A 20512-nucleotide genomic window follows, 5' to 3' on the forward strand; every position below is an offset into this window, starting at 1 on the left:
GAAACAACCTTCAATAAATCAAGTGCCTTTAGGCATTTGGCTTTTAGGGATTTAATATGGGGCAAAAAGGTCAAATGTGAATCGAAAATTAAACCGAAAAACTTAGCTTCCTTGACAATTTTGATGGGGCTGCCACTTAGAAATAGTTCTGGGTCTTTATGGGGTTTGTATTTACGGCAAAAGTGTATACAACTGGTTTTTGGTTTAGAAAATTTAAATCCGTTTTCGAGACACTATTTGTATATTTTGTTTAAGCATAACTGCAGTTGGCGTTCAATAGTACGCATATTTTTACCGCGAAAAGAAATATTAAAATCATCCACAAATAACGATCCATCGACTGAATCATTTAAAACCTTGGATAAACTATTGATCTTGATACTAAACAATGTAACAGACAAAATACTGCCTTGTGGAACACCCTGGTCCTGATTGTAATGATCAGAGAGGGTAGAACCCACGCGGACCTGAAATTGCCTGTCATTTAAAAAGTTGGATATAAATTGAGGCAAGCGGCGAGCTGATAATGTATACCATCACTGCCTGAAGCAGTATCGTGAGTCAAGAGCAGTAGGAAGCTCATGCATCGAAAATGTTTCATTATAATCTTCCCCATTATCTGAATTGAAATGAATAGTTTTCTTTTCTTGCAGTTTTTGATATTTTTTGAATTCGGGTACATAATTAGATGAGGAAGAATGTTTGGCTGACGTTTCACCTAATTTATTTGCAATATCTGATTTATTGGTCAATAATTGATTCCCATCTTTAAGATGGTGAACGCTAGATTTAGAGCCCTTACCTTTGATTTTCTGGATCATATTCCATACCTTTGATATTGGTGTGCGCGAATTAATCTTTGATACGTAGTTCCGCCAAGATTGGCGTTTATTTTGCTTGAAAGTACGGCTTGCTTTGGCATTTAAAATTTAAAATGTGTCCAAATTATGGACCATGGGATGGCGACGGAAAAACATTTCAGCTTTCTTCCGTGCCTTCCTAGCCTGTTTGCATTCATTGTTAAACCATGGTTTACGCACATGTGGAATTGCAGAGGACTTTGGGATACACTCTTCAGCTATGTTATTTAGTTCATCTGAAAAACATTGTATGGCATCAGGTATATCATGAAAAAGTTCAGGTGTGAGTTTGTCAGCACATAGACTTTTATATAAAGTCCAGTTAGCCTTTTTAAAATTCCACCTTGATGATGGAGGAGCATCAGACGGAGCAATAGCTTTGAGAATGGTTGGAAAATGATCACTGCCACACAGGTCATTGTGGACTGACCATTCAAACTGATTCAGAAGATCCGGGTCTGTCATGGACAGATCAAGGGATGAGTAAGTACCTGTACCGGGATGTAAATACGTGTTGGATGTATCATTAAAGAGGCATATGTCATTGTTGGCAAGAAAATCTTCCAGTACTTTCCCCTTATTATTAGTGTGTGCACTTCCCCAAAGAGGGTTGTGTCCATTCAAATCTCCCATGATGATACAGGGCTTGGGAAGTTGATCATACAACGCCTGAAGATCAGCATGCTGAAGAGATGAAGAAGGAGGAACATAGAGTGAACACAATCTAAGACCAATGTGCAAAGTTACTCGGACAGCAACAGCTTGGAGGTGGGTATTCAGAGAAACCGGGCTATGAATAATACCTTGTCTCACCAGAATCGAAGAACCTCCTGTTGCTTTAACACCCGGGGGCGAGAAGAAATTGTATGAACTGTACTCTCTTAAGTCAAGTTTCTCAGTATTTGGTAAATATGTCTCCTGTAAACATAGAGCTGAAGGTTTAAAATCCTGTATAAGTAATTGTAAATCATTAAAATTATTCCGCAGTCCTCTGCAATTCCTCTGAATGATATGTGAGTCATTCATGGGGGCTTAATTTGAGATCGGGATTGAGGTCTGCTATCATTCACAATGTGCGAGGGACTAATCTCCATGTCAAGAGGTTCAAATGATTTATGAACCTCAATAGTATTTCGAAGTGAAGAAGGTACCTCCAAGTGCTGGAGGGACCTGGCTTTTCTTCCCATTTGTTTCTTTTCTTTTCTGGATAACTGGGTTGCGCCCTGAACTGCCTTGTTGGGTGTATTGTCTGGCATAATATCAGTTTGAGATGCTGATGTTGACGTTTTAGCCTCAAGCTTAGGATGTGGAGCTACTGTGTCTAGTGTAACTTGTTGTTCGACCCAGGAAAGTGTTGTTTGGCAAGCTACAGATACTGTCACCGGAGCTGGTCTAAATTGTTGAGTTGATACAACTGCTGAAATAGTTTTAGCCTCATGATATGAAATGTTGTTTTTGCACTTAAGTTGAAGAATTTTTGATTCATGTTCGAAAACTGGACATGATTTGGAAGAGGCCAGATGTTTTCTGTTACAGTTTGCGCACTTTAAAGTTTCTGTAGTGCATGTTGAACTGTCATGAGCATCACTGCAGCGAGAGCACACAGTGTTGCGATTGCAGTTCTTTGCTCCGTGGCCCAACGTTTAACACCAGGCAGCACGGCGTACCTTTAAACACAACAAACGCCAATCTTGGCAAAATTATGTATCTAAAATAAACTCTCGGACACCCATGTGCAAGATATGGAACATGGTCCAGAAAATTAAAGGTAAAGGTAGTAAATCTACTATCCATCATCTTAAACAATTTAGATCCATTACTTACTGATAAATCAGATATTGCTAATAAACTGGGTGAAACTCTCGCTAAACATTCTTCCTCTTCTAATTATATACCTAAATTTCAGCAGTATCAAAAGCAAGAAGAAAAGAAAACTATTAATTTCAATTCTGATAATGGGGAAGACTATAGTGAAACGTTTTCTATTCATGAACTCCATACTGCTCTTGATCAAGCTCATGACACTGCTACTGGAGCTGATAACATACACTATCAACTCCTGAAACATTTACCAGAATCCTGTTTAGAGACGCTCTTGTCAATTTTTGATGATATTTGGACTTCCGGGAAATTTCCTTCTTCATGCCGTGATGCCATAGTAGTACCAATACCTAAACCTGGACGTGATCACACGGATCCGTCCAATTATCGTCCGATTTCACTAACTAGCTGTGTTTGCAAGACCATGGAGCGCATGATAAATAATCGACTTGTTTGGTACTTGGAAACTAATAACCTCATTACAGATATACAATGTGGTTTCCGTAAAAATAGAAGTACTGTCGATCACTTAGTGCGTTTAGAATCATTTGTTAAAAACGCACCAATTCATACACAACATGCTGTGTCTGTCTTTTTTGATCTTGAAAAAGCATATGACACAACCTGGAAATATGGCATTTTCAGAGATTTACATGATTTTGGTTTGTGAGGTCGTTTGCCTGAATTCATAGCCAACTTTTTAAATGACAGACAATTTCAGGTCCGCGTGGGTTCTACCCTGTCTGATCATTACACTCAGGATCAGGGTGTTCCACAAGGCAGTATTTTGTCAGTCACACTTTTTAGTATCAAGATAAATAGTTTGTCAAAAGTTTTAAACGATTCAATTGATGGATCGTTATTTGTGGATGATTTTAATATTTCTTGTCGTGGTAAAAATATGCATACTATTGAGCGGCAACTGCAGCTGTGCTTAAGTAAAATAAATAAATGGTGTCTTGAAAACGGCTTTAAATTTTCTAAATCCAAAACTAATTGTATACACTTTTGTAGAAAATATAAACCGCATAAAGATCCTGAACTGTTTCTAAATGGATCTCCCATAAAAGTTGTAAAGGAGGCCAAGTTCTTGGGAATAATTTTTGACTCGCATTTAACGTTTCTACCACATATCAAATCCCTCAAAACTAAATGCCTGAAGGCACTTGACTTGTTGAAAGTCGTTTCAAATTCTAAGTGGGGAGGGGATCAAGCTACCCTCCTGCAGCTCTATAGATCACTGATCCGGTCAAAACTTGATTATGGCTCCATTGTATATGGTGGAGCCTGTAAGAGCAACCTATAACTTTTAGATTCTGTTCACCACCAAGGTCTAAGACTTTGTCTTGGCTAATTCCTAACTTCACCTGTTGACAGCCTGTACGTTGAGGCTGATGAGCCATCTCTTGAGCAACGACGTGTAAAACTAGCTTTACAGTATGTTTCAAAATTATATTCCAGTGAGTCAAACCCTGCCTAGAACTGTGTTTTCAGTTCTCTGTTTGAGGATGTATACAAAAAGAAATCTTCTCTTGTTCCGCCCCTTGGTTTAAAAATTAAACCATTTCTTTCTTCAGCCGGCATTGAGCTGGAAAATATAGCTCCTTCCCGTCTTCTTTCTTCTCCTCCTTGGCAGTTGGTTAGGCCACAGGTTGACCTAACATTAACTACATTTAAAAAATCAGAAACGAATGAATTACAGTATAAACAAGAATATCATCAATTGAAACATAAATATAACAACTATAAATCCTTATTTACAGATGGATCCAAGGACGGTGGCGCAGTTGCTTGTGCTACTGTCATTGGATCTAGAACAATATCTTCTAGATTACCAGATAATAGTTCTATTTTTACAGCAGAAGCTAACGCCATATTAACAGCTCTTAAATATACTCAAAGGCACCCTAAACGTAAACAATATATAATCTATTCAGACTCTCTTTCTTGTCTTCAGGCGATTAAAAATTTATTATGTAAACATCGACTTTTAATTGACATTATTGAATTGTATAATAATCTTGCTACTGGCCAATACGACATCGTCTTCTGTTGGTTACCCAGCCATGTAGGCATTTCTGGGAACACAATGGCAAATCTTGCTGTCAAGGCAGCACTCAACAAATCTGTGACACCACTTCTTATTCCATACTCAGATTACAAAGCGAACATTAGAACTTATATACGTGATCTGATGCAAAAGAAGTGGGACACCCAAGTAGATATCAATAAATTACATGAAATAAAACCGTATGTTGGCTACACCTACTTGGGTTGTCAGTCCAGATTTGAAGAGGTCATTATACGACGATGTCGTATTGGTCACACCAGATATACGCATAAATACCTTTTGAAAGGTGAGGATCCTCCAATTTGTATCCCTTGTGATGAAAGAATCACGGTGAAGCATGTCTTGCTTGACTGCATAGAATATTCCATCACAAGGGATACCTGTTTTAAATCACGTAGTATGAAGGACCTTTTCACTAATGTCAGTTCTCATTTAATTATTGGATTTTTAAAAGAATTAGATTTATTAAATGAATTGTAAATAGATAATTTTTTTATGATCGGAAGTTTAAATTGGTAATTGTGCTTGTCGGTGGCTGTATCCTCAAAGGTTGTTGAAGTACTGTAAAACTATTGTCCTCCTGAGAGGGTACGTAAGTCCACAAACATTCAAAGTAAATTCAAACTTTCCATGTTTTTAATCGTAGAATAAGTGTTTTTTTACTGAATGGCTAGATTTCCCGAACCGCTGACACCTGAGGGGATGATGTAAATCCATCTAGGGTCCATGCAGGTAGCAAACGTACTGTAAGTCCCCATGGTCCCTCGTATGGTGATCTACCTTCAGTTGTTAGCAATCGATAGCCCATTTTTATCTTGTATTTTCCTCTATAGATAAATTGTTTTAGGTATAGGTACTAGTTTTATATTCTACTCTGTGATATTCTAGTTGTTTTACTGTCCTTCGTTGACAGGTTTTATAATAGACATATATTTCGTTTCAGAATTAAATGTTTTCGTCACGATATGGCTGAGATACTGCCGATGTGACGTTAAATGTTCACTCACTTACTCACTCTACCCGTGAAGGTCCCGGGGTAGAATAGGCCTACCCATGCTTGCCATCAAAAGCAACTCTTCTTGTCGTAAGAGGCGACTAACGGGATCGGGTGGTCAGATTCGCTGACTTGGTTGACACATGTCATCGGTTCCCAAATGTGCAGAATATTGCTGAGTGCGGCGTAAAACTAAACTCACTCACTCACTCACTCACTCCAAGCTCTCCCAAACCTTCACCTGTCACTGCAGTGTCTGACCCCACACCCCTTCGTAACGTCTCCCCAGCACCTCGTCCAGCACCTTGGGTTGTTACATGTTCTGGACAATGCTAAACACCCCCCTCCCACGAATCTTTTCTGTCTACTTTCACATTTAGGTAGCACCGTGAGCACTGTTTCTTTTTGGGCACCCGTGGCGAGCCACCTCCTCGTGGTGGGTGCTGGGTAACGCCAAGAGCTCGCCGACACCCCCGTTGTGGACCCGGGGGGATATTTGGTCCACCAACCCGTTTGCCGTGGGTTGCGGCCCTGTGTCGGCGGAGGAGGGGATCCTGGTGGTTGAGGGCAATAGGGACCTGTAACCGTGTTCCTGTTGCTCAGTATACCACTTTGGCCCTGACTTCGCCTAGACGGGTGGTCGAATGGGCCCGGTTCGACCAATCGGCTGGTCACTCCAAGCCCTGTGCATGGACTGTGTATGTGTCATTGCACAAATATTATTTTGAATTGTTCGAATTTTCTTGGCACTACTATTGATCTCTAACGTTTTGGATTGTGAAATATGATAATATGAATTTTGCCTAGAGTCTTATGCCCGAAGGCGGTGGCTCATGGGCAAAACTGGTAGATCAATTATTTATAATTCTTCTGCTGGAGTATATCATCTGAGTATCCTTGATGCTGCAAGTCGGAGGCCCACTTGTTTTTAGCATTGTCCTTGTGATACTCCGTGGTGGGTGGGGAGCTCAGATGATGAACCATATTAAAGTAACTATGGCTTACACAACTCCCATTAAAAGAAACAAACGTCAACTTGACAATGATGATGCTGAACTACGACCGTCTATTCCGTCCGTTGAATACTGGCCACGATTTCTAGTGATCGAGACTCTTGACAAATCACCTTTCAAATTAAACCCATTTGCGGTATCTAAAGGTATACATGGCATAGCAGGTGAGGTACGAAATATCAGACGACTACGTTCAGGTTCCCTACTTGTAGAATGTAGCAGGAAACAGCAATCAACCAACCTGTTGTCAACTGAGCTCTTTGTTGGAGTCCAGGTTTCAGTTACTCCACACAAGACTCTGAACACGAGCAAAGGCATTGTTAGAGACCGAGATCAATTGTTTGCAGATATGACTGAGTTTGACATCGTATCAGAAATGAAAGATCAAGGGGTGACTTTTGTTAAAGGATTTACAAGTCGGATAAACTCAGAAACAAAACCTACTAACACATATCTCTTCCACTTCTCTTCTCCAAGTATTCCAAAATCAGTAAGAGCAGGATATTGTAATATCAGTGTTGACACTTACATCCCCAACCCGCTTAGGTGTTTTAAGTGTCAGAAATATGGACACGGTGTAAATACTTGCACATTGTCTGTTGTGTGTGCTCACTGTGGTGAGAAAACACACACAACAGAAGATTGTGACAGTGACTATAAAAAATGCACCAACCGCTCAGGCGATCATTCTTCTTCTTTGAAACAATGTCAAATTTGAATAGAGCAAATGGAGATAAATAGAATAAAGTTTACTCAAAATATCTCTTTTTCCGAGGCAAAAAAAACTGGTAAAGAGATGTGATCTTCCAGAAAGTTATGCTACAGTAGCAAAAACATCATCTGAGTCAAGCTCAAAAAGAACAAAATCATCCACAGGCTGCCAAACTACCTTGACATGGGTGAATTGTGATTCTCCACAGCTTTTGTACCCTGCTATATCATCTCAGACTGAGGAATCACTTCCTAGTACCTCAAAGTCGTCTTCTGACCATCATCATCTCAGTCACTCTCGAAGTCTAAATCGACAGCTGACAGTCAGCAAACTGTTAAAAGTAAATCTAAGCCAAAGTCTGATGCTTCAAAACAACAAAGTGGCAGAGCTCCTAAAGGGTCACAAAATAGAATTCAATTGTTCAACAAATATGGGTCTCTTGAAGACATGGACGTTTCTGAAAACGTCCATTCTAGGGCACATAGCTTGTCGCCCTCCAAAAGAGTGCGGGGTAGATCCCCAATAAATCCCCCCAAAAGATAGTTTATTCCAATAATATTGTACAGTGGAACTGCAGAGGACTGAGGACTAATTTACATGAATTACAGCTATTAGTCCAAGATTTCACACCTTCAGCGACATGTCTCCAAGAGACATATTTAAAACAAACAGATACATTTGACCTTCGTCATTTTAATGCATATCATTGTTTTTCACCTCCGAGTGATAGGGCCACTGGCGGATCATCCATTTTGGTCAGACAAAACGTTATTCAAAGCCCTGTTCCACTTAATACTAATATGCAGGCTGTGGCAGTGAGAATTACTTTACATGTAGCGTTTACGCTATGCTCTCTTTATATTTCGCCGTCTTCAACGTTTGCCAAAACTGATCTTCAGGCTCTGTATGACCAACTCCCGAAGCCCTGTATTATAATGGGAGATTTAAATGGGCACAACCCACTCTGGGGTGGTTAAGATACAAACACTAAAGGTAAATTGTTGGAGGACTTTTGTTCTGACAATGATATATGTATTTATAATGATGGTTCCAACACATATTTACACCCTGGTACAGGGACCTATTCTGCTCTCGACTTGTCATTGACAAATTCAGAACTATTAAATGAATTCGAATGGTCAGTCCACGATGACCTGTGTGGAAGTGACCATTTTCCTACTATATTAAAAGCTGTAACTCCATCTGATGTTCTTCCATCATCAAGGCGGAATTTTAAAAAGGCTAACTGAGCTTTATATGAAACACTGTGTGCTGAAACACTTAAACCCGAACGTTTTATTGACGTTCCTGATGCTATTAAATCTTTTTCTGATGAATTGAATTCCATAGCTGATGAGTGTATACCAAATTCCTCTGTAGTTCCACACATAAGAAAACCATGGTTCAACGATGAGTGCAAACAAGCTAGGAAGGCAAGGAAAAAAGCAGAACATTATTTCCGTCGCCATCCTATGGTGCATAATTTAAATAAATTTAAAATTTTAAATGCTAAAACACGGCGTACTTTTAAACACAACAAACGCCAATCTTGGCAAAATTATGTGTCCAAAATAAATTCTCGGACACCCATGTCCAAGGTATGGAACATGGTCCAGAAAGTCAAAGGTAAAGGTACTGAATCTACTGTCCATCATCTTAAACATGGAGATCAATTGCTTACTGAAATAATCAGATATTCCTAATAAACTAGGTGAAACCCTTGCTAAGCACTCTTCCTCTTCAAATTATGTACCAAAATTCCAGCAATATCAAAAACAAGAAGAAAAGAAAACTATTAATTTCAATTCTGATAATGGGGAAGATTATAATGAAACGTTTTCTATTCATGAACTCCATACTGCTCTTGATCAAGCTCATGACACTGCTACAGGAGCTGATAACATACATTATCAACTGAAGCACTTACCGGAATCCTGCCTAGAAACTCTTCTCAATATTTTTGATGATATTTGGACATCGGGTAACTTTCCTCCTTCATGGCGTGACGCCATAGTAGTACCCATACCTAAACCTGGACGTGATCATACGGATCCGTCCAATTATCGACCTATTTCACTAACTAGCTGTGTTTGCAAGACCATGGAACGCATGATAAATAATCGACTTGTTTGGTACTTGGAAACAAATAATCTTATCACAGATATACAGTGTGGTTTCCGTAAAAACAGAAGTACAGTCGATCACTTAGTGCGTTTAGAATCATTTGTGAAAAACGCACTAATTAATAAACAACATGCTGTGTCTATCTTTTTTGATCTTGAAAAAGCATATGACACAACCTGGAAACATGGCATTTTGAGGGATTTACATGACTTTGGTTTGCGAGGTCGTTTACCTGAATTTATTGCCAACTTTTTAAATGACAGACAATTCCAGGTCCGTGTGGGTTCTACCCTGTCTGATCATTACAATCAGGATCAGGGTGTTCCACAAGGCAGTATTTTATCTGTCACTCTTTTTAGCAGAAGATGAATAGTTTATCAAAAGTTTTAAACGATTCAATTGATGGATCGTTATTTGTGGATGATTTTAATATTTCTTGTCGTGGTAAAAATATGCATACCATTGAACGGCAATTGCAGTTGTGTTTAAACAAAATAAATAAATGGTGTCTTGAAAACGGCTTTAAATTTTCCAAATCGAAAACTAACTGCATACATTTTTGTCGTAAATACAAACCCCATAAAGACCCTGAACTGTCTCTAGATGGGACGCAAATTAAAGTTGTGAAGCAAGCTAAATTCTTGGGTCTAATCTTTGATTCACATTTAACTTTTTTACCACATATTAAATCTCTTAAAACTAAATGCCTGAAAGCACTTGACTTGTTGAAAGTAGTTTCAAATTCAAAATGGGAAGGGGATCAAGCTACCCTTCTCCATCTATATCGATCACTCGTTCGTTCTAAACTTGATTATGGCTCCATCGTCTATGGTGGAGCCTGCAAAAGCACTCTTAAACTTCTTGATCCTGTCCATCACCAAGGTCTAAGACTTTGTCTTGGGTCCTTCAGAACTTCACCTATTGACAGTCTTTACGTTGAGGCCGATGAACCATCTCTTGCACAACGCCGTATTAAATTATCTTTACAATATATCACAAAACTATACTCTAACGAATCCAACCCTGCATATAACTGTGTCTTCAATCCTCTTTATGAGGATTTGTATAGCAAAAAGTCTTCTCTTGTTCCACCTCTTGGGCTCAGAATAAAGCCGTTTGTTGCTGCTGCTGGTATTGAGCTGGACAATATAGCTCCTTTCCGTCTTCTTTCTTCTCCCCCTTGGCAGTTGGTTAGACCACAGGTTGACCTAACATTAACTACATTTAAAAAATCAGAAACAAATGAATTACAGTATAAACAAGAATATAATCAATTGAAACATACATATAACAATTACAAATAATTATTTACAGATGGGTCCAAGGATGGTGATGCAGTTGCTTGCGCTACTGTCATTGGATCCAGAACAATATCTTCTAGATTACCAGATAATAGTTCTATTTTTACAGCAGAAGCTAACGCCATATTAACAACTCTCAAATATATTCAAAGACACCCGAAACGTAAACAGTATATAATATATTCCGACTCTCTTTCTTGCCTTCAGTCTATTAAAAATATTTCTTGTAAACATCCACTTTTAATAGCAATTATTGAACTGTATAATACTCTTGCTACTGGCCAATACGACATCGTCTTTTGTTGGTTACCCAGTCACGTAGGTATTTCTGGGAATGTGATGGCTGATCTTGCCGCCAAGGCAGCACTCAACCAATCTGTGACACCACTTCTTCTTCCATATTCAGATTACAAAGCACGCATTAGAACGTACATCCGTGATCTGATGCAGAAGAAGTGGGACACTCAAGTAGGTATCAATAAATTACATGAAATAAAACCGTATATTGGCTACACCTACTTGGGTTGTCAGTCCAGATTTGAGGAGGTCATCATGCGACGATGTCGTATTGGTCACACAAGATATACACATATATATATGCTTAAAGGTGAGGATCCTCCGTTTTGCATCCCTTGTGATGGAAGAATCACTGTCAAGCATGTCCTGCTTGACTGTGTTGAGTATTCCATCACAAGGGATCAGTATTTTCATTCACGAACTCTGAAGGATCTTTTTAATAACACAAGCTCTCATTTAATCATTGCATTTTTAAAAGAATTAGATTTATTGACAGAATTGTAAATAGATAAATATTTTATTACTGGAAGTTTAAATTGGTAACTGTGCTTGTTTGTGGCTGTATCCTCAAAGGGGGTTGAAGTACTGTAAAACTATTGTCTCCCTGAGAGGGTACGTAAGTCCACAAACATTCAAAGTAAATTCAAACTTTCACGGTTTTAATCGTAGCATAAGTGTCGTTTTATTTGCATGGCTAGATTTCCCAAATTGCTGATGGCTGAGGGGATGATGTAAATCCACCTAGGGTCCATGCAGGTAGCAAACGTACTGTAAGCCCCCATGGTCCCTAGCATGGTGATCTACTTTCAGTTGTTAGCAATCTATAGCCCATTTTTATCTTGTAGTGTCCTTTATAGATAAATTGTTTTAGGTATAGTTACTAGTTTTATATTCTCATCTGTGATATTTTAGTTGTTTTACTGTCCTTCGTTGACAGGTTTTATAATAGACATATATTTCGTTTCAGAATTAAATGTTTTCGTCACGATATGGCTGAGATACTGCCGATGTGACGTTAAATGTTCACTCACTCACTCACTCCACCCGTGAAGGTCCCGGGGTAGCATAGGCCTACCCATGCTTGCCATCAAAAGCAACTCTTCTTGTCGTAAGAGGCGACTAACGGGATCGGGTGGTCAGATTCGCTGACTTGGTTGACACATGTCATCGGTTCCCAAATGTGCAGAATATTGCTGAGTGTGGCGTAAAACTAATATCTGATGTATCAGTAAGTAATTGATCTTCATGTTTAAGATGATGGACACTAGATTTAGTACCTTTACCTTTGATTTTCTGAACCATGTTCCAACCTTGGACGTGGGTGTCCGAGAATTTATTTTGGATACATAATTTTTCCAAGATTGGCGTTTGTTGTGTTTAAAAGTACGCCGTGCTTTAGCATTTAAAATTTAAAAATTTTTTAAATTATGCACCATAGGATGGCGACGGAAATAATGTTCTGCTGTTTTCCTTGCCTTCCTAGCTTGTTTGCAGTCATTGTTGAACCATAGTTTTCGAATTTGTGGAACTGCAGAGGACTTTGGTATACACTCATCAGCTATGGAATTCAGTTCATCAGAAAAACATTTAATAGCATCAGGAATGTCAATTAAAAGTTCAGGTTTAAGTTTCTCCGCACACAGTGTTTCATATAAAGCTCAGTTAGCCTTATCAAAATTACACTTCAATGATGGAGGAACATCAGACGGAATTACAGATTTTAGTATAGTAGGAAAATGGTCACTTCCACAGAGGTCATCGTGGACTGACCATTCAAATTCATTGAGTAGTTCTGAATTTGTGAGTGCCAAGTCGAGAGCAGAATAGGTCCCTGTACCAGGGTGTAAATATGTGTTGGAACCATCATTATAAATACATAAATCATTGTCAGAACAAATGTTCTCCAACAATTTACCTTTAGCGTTGGTAGTTACACTACCCCAGAGTGGGATGTGCCCATTTAAATCTCCCATTATAATACAGGGCTTCGGAAGTTGGCCATACAGAGTTTGAAGATCGGTTTTGTGAAACGTCAAAGAGATATAGAAAGAGTATAATGTAAAAGCAATGTGCAAAGTCAGTCGTACTGCAACGGCCTGCAGATTAAGTGAAACTGGGCTATGAATAATGTTCTCTAGAATGGAAAAACATGCAAATGACGAAGGTCCAAAGTATCTGTCTGTTTTAAATAAGTCTCCTGCAAACAGATCGCAGAAGGTGTAAAGTCTTGGACTAATAGCTGTAGTTCATGTAAATTAGTCCTCAATCCTCTACAGTTCCACTGTACAATATTGTTGGAATAAACTATCTTTGGGGGATCTACCCCGCACCTTTTTTGAAGGCGACAAGCTATGTGCCTTAGAATGGACGTTTTCAGATAGATGCATATCTTCAAGAGATCCATATTTGTTGAATAACTGAAATCTATTTTGTAATCCTTTTGGGGTTGTGCCACTTTGTTGTTTTGAAGCATCAGATTTAGGTTTAGGTTTTTAACAATTTGTTGTATGTCAGCTGTTGAATGAGACTCGGGGCGTGCCTGTGAAGATGATTTATGATCAGAAGACTTTGATGTAGGAGGAATTGATTCCTCAGTCTGGGATGTGATAGCAGAGTATAAAACCTGTGGGTAGTCGGAACTGACCCAAGTCAAGGTTGTTTGGCATTCTGTGGATGATTTTGTTATTTTAGAGCTGGATTCAGATGATGATTTTGCTACTGTAGCATTATCTTCTGAAAGGTCAGATCTCTTCACCAGTTTCTTTGCCTCAGAAAAAGAGATATTTTGGGTAAACTTTATTTTGTTAATCGCCATTTGCTCTATTCAAATTTGACATTGTTTCAAAGAAGAAGAATGGTCACCTGAGCAGTTGGTGCATTTTATAACATCACTGTCACAATCTTCTGTTGTGTGTGTCTTCTCACCACAGTGAGCACACACAACAGACAATGTGCAGGTATTTACACCGTGTCCATATTTCTGGCATGTAAAACACCTGAGTGGGTTTTAGGGATGTAGGTTTCAGATTTCTATGTTGCAGTAACCTGCCTTAACTGATTTGGGAGCATTTGGTGATGAAAAAGAAAACAGATAGGTATTTGTTTGGATGGTTGCATTGTTTTTTCGGGTGGAAAAGCGCTTTACATACAGCACACCTTGATCTTTCATCTCTGATGCTAAGTTCGGTCATATCAGGAAACAATCGATCACTATCTCTGATGATACCTTTACTCGTGTTCAAGGTCTAGTGAGCATAGACCGTGACCAGAATACCCACAAAAGATGCAATATTCATCAAGTTGGTTGCTTGTTGTTTCTTGCCGCACTCAACTAGTAGCGCACCCGAACATAAGTGTCTACTGTTCTTAACATCTCCTGCAATACCTTGAATACCCTTAGATACTGCGAAAGGGTTCATCTTTAATGGTGTCTTGTCCAGAGCCTCAACAACAAGGAAATGTGGCCAATACTAAGTGGATAGAGACAGTCTATGGTCAGGACAGGATCAATTTCAAGTGGACGTTTTGGGTTTTTTTTTGTATTTCATAAGCCACGATTGATGTCATATGGCTCATCATCCGAGCTCCCCATCACCACGGAGTATTACAAGGACAATGCTAAAGCAAGCGGACCTCCGGCTTGCAGCACCAGGATACCCGGATGATATACTCCAGTAGAAGAATTATAAATAATAAAATGTACCAAACTGGCCCATGAGCCATCGCCTTCTGGCAAAATAACTCTAGGCAAAGTTCATATTATCATAATTCACAATCAAAAAAGTTACAGATCACCAGTAGTGCCAAGGCCGAAATTCCAAATCAAATTTGTGCACATACACAATCCATGCACAGCGCTTGGCATGACCAGCCGATTAGTTGAATCGGGCCAACTCAACCACCCGTCTAGATGAAGTAAGTTCCAAAGTTGTGTGTTGGGCAAATGAAACGCAGTTAAAGGCCCAACTGCCCTCAACCACCTGGATCCCGTCCTCCACCAACACAGCAAACACGTTGCCCAATTTAGTCGCCTCTTACGACAAGCAATGGGGTGCTGTGGACACATTTTGTCCTGGTTCCACACGGGAGAAGAGCACTTACCGTTACCCAGCACCCACCACGAGGAGGTGGCTCTTCATGGGTGCCCTGAAGACATCGACAAGCTGTACACAAGGAGGATTGCCGAGGCATGAATTGATATACCCAAAGAAAACATCATCAACAAACAACGTCTTGAAATTCTTCATCCACAAACATCATATGTGTGGCTTATGTCACCCTGAACTGCGACATTGTGAGAGATTCCTGTCACATCACCATGAATTACAGACGTGCTGCGCACTACACCTGCAACCTGAAGCTAAAAAGCAATCCCAAAACCATACTAATACCCATCGTGTTTCACAACCTCACTTGATCATGCAGGCCATTGTGAAAGTCTACAGCAAATTTACGTGCATCCCCAATATGGAAAGATACATCTCCTTGTTGAGAAGTCTGAAATTCATAGACAGTTCCAGATGGTCTCACGAAACGCAATGACCCAAACGACTTACGCATCACCAATCGATTCACTGACGCTGAGAGACGACCTCTGCTGCTGAGGAAGGGCGTCTACCCTTAAGAATACATGGATGGCTGGTCCAGGTTCAACAAAACGCGATTGCCTCCCATTGATCACTTTCACAGCACAATGACCGACTTGTCGATCACCCCAAACGATTATGTGCACGTGCTTGATGTGTGGAACAAACTGGGCTGCAATACACTGGGCGACTACCACGACCTGTACTTGAAAATGGACACGCTACTGTTGGCCAACGTGTTCGAAATATACAGAAGAACGTGCTCAAAACAGTACGTCATGGATCCGGCATGGTATTTCTCCTCTCCCGATCTCTCTTGTGACACCCTGTTGAAAAAGACGGACGTGGAGATGAAACTGATGATGGATTACGACATGCAGTTGTTCGTCGAGAAAGGCTTGTGAGGCAGGATTTCCATGGCTTTCAAACGCTACGCCAAAGCCAACATCAAGTACATGAAAGACCACGATCCCAGTAAACCAACCAAACACCTCCTCCTCCTCAATGCCAACAACCTGTATGGCTGGGCGATGAGCCAGTATTTCCCCAACAGGGAATTTGAATGGTCTCTTTGCCTGACATGACGCAGAAACCCAGATTCAAAACAAAGGCTACATACTCAAAGTGGACTGGAAAATCCATCAGCATTTCATCCCCTGGCTCCCGAACGATTGATGGTCAACCTGGGTTAGATGTCCAGCCGGACAATGAAACTTGCTGGAAAACAAGCCAGCCAACATAAAAAGACTTGTGCTAAACTTGAGGAACAAAATGAAATGCATTGTTCACTATCGCAACCAGCAGGGGTACCTGTCATTGGGTATGGAACTAGAGAAAGTCCACCAAGTGCTTGAGTCGAGAGTGACCAAGTGGAGTGGAGCATTACATCTGAATGCGATTTTGAGAAAAATCTGCACATGTTCATGAACAACTCCGTGTTCAGCAAGACCATAGAGAATTTGAGAAAACATGTTGATGTAGAGCTTGTAAGATCCAATGACTTGGTTGATTCAGGTCATTGTACCAGTGTCATGTGATGTCATAATATCAGTCACTGGATTATCTCATAAAGAAATGCACCACCGAGGAAGTCAAGCTAAAAAAACTCATCGCCAGCCTGAGCAAGATATTCGACAACAACTTGGTAGTGCTGCACATGAACAAGACCCATATCAAATTCAGCCGGCCTATTTATGCGGGGCTGAGCATCCTCGAACTGTCCAAACGCCTGATGGTACAATTTCAACTACAATATGTTGAAAAAGCAGTACGGTGATGGGTGCAAGGTGATGTATATCATCAGTCTGTGTATCATCTTGTTGATGATCAACAAGACCTTCACACGAAACGATGGATCGCCTTCGACAGTCACCACTTATGTGTATGGACACAAGCGAATAATTAATTAAATGTACCCACACCCACATCCATGTATACAACATTGGAGAAAATGTAATACAGCCTGCATGGCTACTGGAAATCAAGCTTGAGTCTCGGAAGAGAAAGTGAAAGCCTGGCTTGAAAAACAAGCCATCTTGATATGTCAAAACATGCAGTTCGTCCTGGCAGCATCTGACAAGTCTTATACTACATTCTATACATCCTTGCTTGATTTTGGGGTATGGCTTAATGTAGCATATGAACAGCATCTTAATGCAAAAGTGGATGGTAAAGTCTGTGGTACATGGAAAGAGTGCCTAAGAGAAAACACTGGTATTGAACATTCCTATCCAAGAAAATTATGGGAACTTTAAAAATTGTGAGGAAAACATCCTCATTTCAGGACACTGGGTCTTTCCTTTTTGGAGGTTTATCGATGCAGGAAAGAAATTCAGAGCATGCTGGTAACAAATAACGACGTGTCTGAACAGTTAGTTTGTACCTGTCTACGAGATATGTACTTCAGCACCAATCCAATCAAACCCGTCGCTCCTGCCATTATTTTGATGCTCAGTACTATTGGCGCGGCAACACTGGTGGACAGCAAGCCACCGCCCGCCACTCCTAAGCCCATGTCGGTCGCTATACTGTCCACGTAATTGAAGGCCCTGCAATATATTTTTATAAAACGCTCTACGTGTGTTACACTCTAGTTTAATTTGTCATTTGATTTCTCTTAGCTGCTGCAAACGAGACCCGTCTACGATGGTTTGCAGCATTTTCGTCAAGTTATCCACAACCAGGTACACACCCATTCTTGTGTGTGTATACTCTGTCATGATATGATATTCAGTTGGTCCTCTGTCAAGCTAATCAAATCAAAATGTTCAGATATGAAAATGACCATGACATTGCGATCCTGACCAAATTAATGATCCAACCCAATTGAGATTCAGTGATGACTTCTTGTTGTGCATGCACATTGTTTTGTAAGTGTGATGAGTTCGAGGTATTTTCTGTACTGAGTTGGTTGAATCCTTCTTTGTCCCTGAGATCAGATAACGCGATGGTTGTGCTTTGGTTCAGGGTTGACATGTTGCCCATGATTTTATGCTTGTACAATGGGAAAACTTTTTAATTGGTTTTGCGACAATCTCTGATGTGTAGACTTTAAGCTGATGAGATGGATTTAGGTAGGTAAATAAATCTTTGTGAGATGAGAGATTGATTTTATCATCCAAGATAACCGTGACGTCCTTGAGACTCGCGTAAGAGCTGATGTTTTTCTGTATATAAATCAAGCACATGTGATGTTTTCAGAGCCAACAGAGCTATGCTCCTGGCATCATTTCGATACTGTGTTTGGGCAATTCTTCCCCAAGAAACACTTATGTAAAGTGTGGAATTGTTTGGTATCCCTTGCAAGAAATCAGATATGTCGTTGAATTTATATGCTAACTGTAAGCTCGTATTTAGACCATCCAGTCTACTTGCTATCAAATGACCTGCTTTATTCAGGAGCACACTCATGAGCACGCTCCTTCGTTGCGTAGGGACGTGTGACGCGATGAGAATCTGCTTATTGAGGACCCTGCAATGGATCATACATCAGGTGTTTGGACAGCTCATGCCTTCACAAACGGAAAGGTAGAATTTGATGAGGGTCTTGCTCATACACGATGTGGTCATTGAGTGTGTTCAGCTTGGTGATGTTGTTGACCAGCGATGCACATAGTTTGTATGGTTTTCTCCAACCATTGCTGGTCATAACTGTTGGGTTTCATCCATCATGGACAGTATGTCATTGAGTCTGTCAGATACTTCCTCAATGCATTACGCCATCTCTCAAATCGTTTCGATCCAATGAGTGGTCTTCTCGGATGTTTTCAGTTGTATCCTTAAATAGTCAATGGTGTGAAGTCTGGCCACAAGTGACAAAGCGAAGGGTTTTCAATATGTGAGCCCATGTAATCATTATCTCATTGCAATGCATAGTAATAATTGTTCATGGTTGTCTTCTGGAGTTCGCCAGTTATGGCGTTGTCCATGAATGAGGTGTCTGCTAATGCTACTTCGACCAACAGAGGCTGCATGTCTAAATTACCCACTGGAATATCTTTTTTATATTAAACAAATACCTTGGTTGCACTATCGTCAAGAAATTGAAATCAGCAGCAATAAGGTACTGAGCGTCGATGAGAGTGACGTGATTTACTGATCTTTAGAGAACAGAGAAAGAATACTCGGAAAATGTGTACCAGGGCATCAATAATACCTAAGTGATTCGTTTGCATATGTGGTATGGTTTCAGGACAGATAAGCTCGCCAAGATCATCAGCCATCACCAAGACGTAAGGGAAACAGTTTTGTATGCCGCTCGACTTCAAGTTGCACAAGGGACATGCATCGTTTTACCAGGCCACGATGGGTGACATGTGATCCATGGACAACGACGGGCTGCATGGCAGTTGACGTTGCATCAACAATGACATCAGCAAAAGGATCACCATCCAGAATACCAAGATGGCTGCTGCTGAGGGTCAATTGAATTTATACTTGTACAATGCAGGCCTACCATACAAACGGTGAACAAATCATCAAAACTGAACTCATATATACCAAAACAGAACAAAATCACCAAAAACTGCAACAATATCCTTTTAAACCAAAACAGACCCTCTATAACGGGGTGATTTTTGTTCAGTTTCCAACTGCAACAATATTCTCTTAAACCAAAACAAACCCATTGAAACGGAAACAGAACAAAAATCACCCCAAACTGCAATGATATCCTCTTAAACCGAAACAAACCCTCTGTAAAGGAAAACTCATCGTTTGAAATGGAAACAAAACTCGCGTGTCAGTACAACAGTGCCCAAAAATGATCCCCGAGCATTCAAAAACGGCAACCATTGCATCCTGAAATGACTTAAATATCATCAAAGATGACGGTGAGGTGAGACGAACAGGCTTTGGTGAGTAATGTTTTTTGTCACTATGAGTCTGATCGTAATTTTATACTGAGATGTAGCGCATCAACCCCCCTATTGTATCTAGCCTCAAACCTATGTTCAGACTATTGTATTCAGGTTCAGAACCTTGCGCGTTTCTGTACAATTGGGATCTGTGGGAAGATCTCAAGAAATATTTGTACAATCAATATGCTTTGAGAACCGTCAGGTGCATGCTGTATGTTTTGGGCTCCGGTAATGGGGGCGATAATCACTGAGGCATACACATGATGACCAACAGGTTTTGTCAACTACATGAGCGAAATGTGCGGCAAAGGCATGAAATGCCATTATCTCCATTGCAAATCTCATAGAGCGGACTACCCCAACGGACGCAACCGA

The 20512-nt window shown here is 40.2% G+C and overlaps 1 protein-coding gene across 1 annotated transcript in view; it reads right to left on the reverse strand.

Annotated features, from left to right (window-relative positions):
* The window catches only part of LOC137291274 (carcinoembryonic antigen-related cell adhesion molecule 5-like), a 224105-nt gene that overhangs the window by 162090 nt on the left and 41503 nt on the right, over positions 1 to 20512 (reverse strand). The window lies entirely within an intron of this gene.

This window comes from Haliotis asinina, chromosome 1 (assembly GCF_037392515.1).
Source record: "Haliotis asinina isolate JCU_RB_2024 chromosome 1, JCU_Hal_asi_v2, whole genome shotgun sequence".
Taxonomy (NCBI): domain Eukaryota; kingdom Metazoa; phylum Mollusca; class Gastropoda; order Lepetellida; family Haliotidae; genus Haliotis; species Haliotis asinina.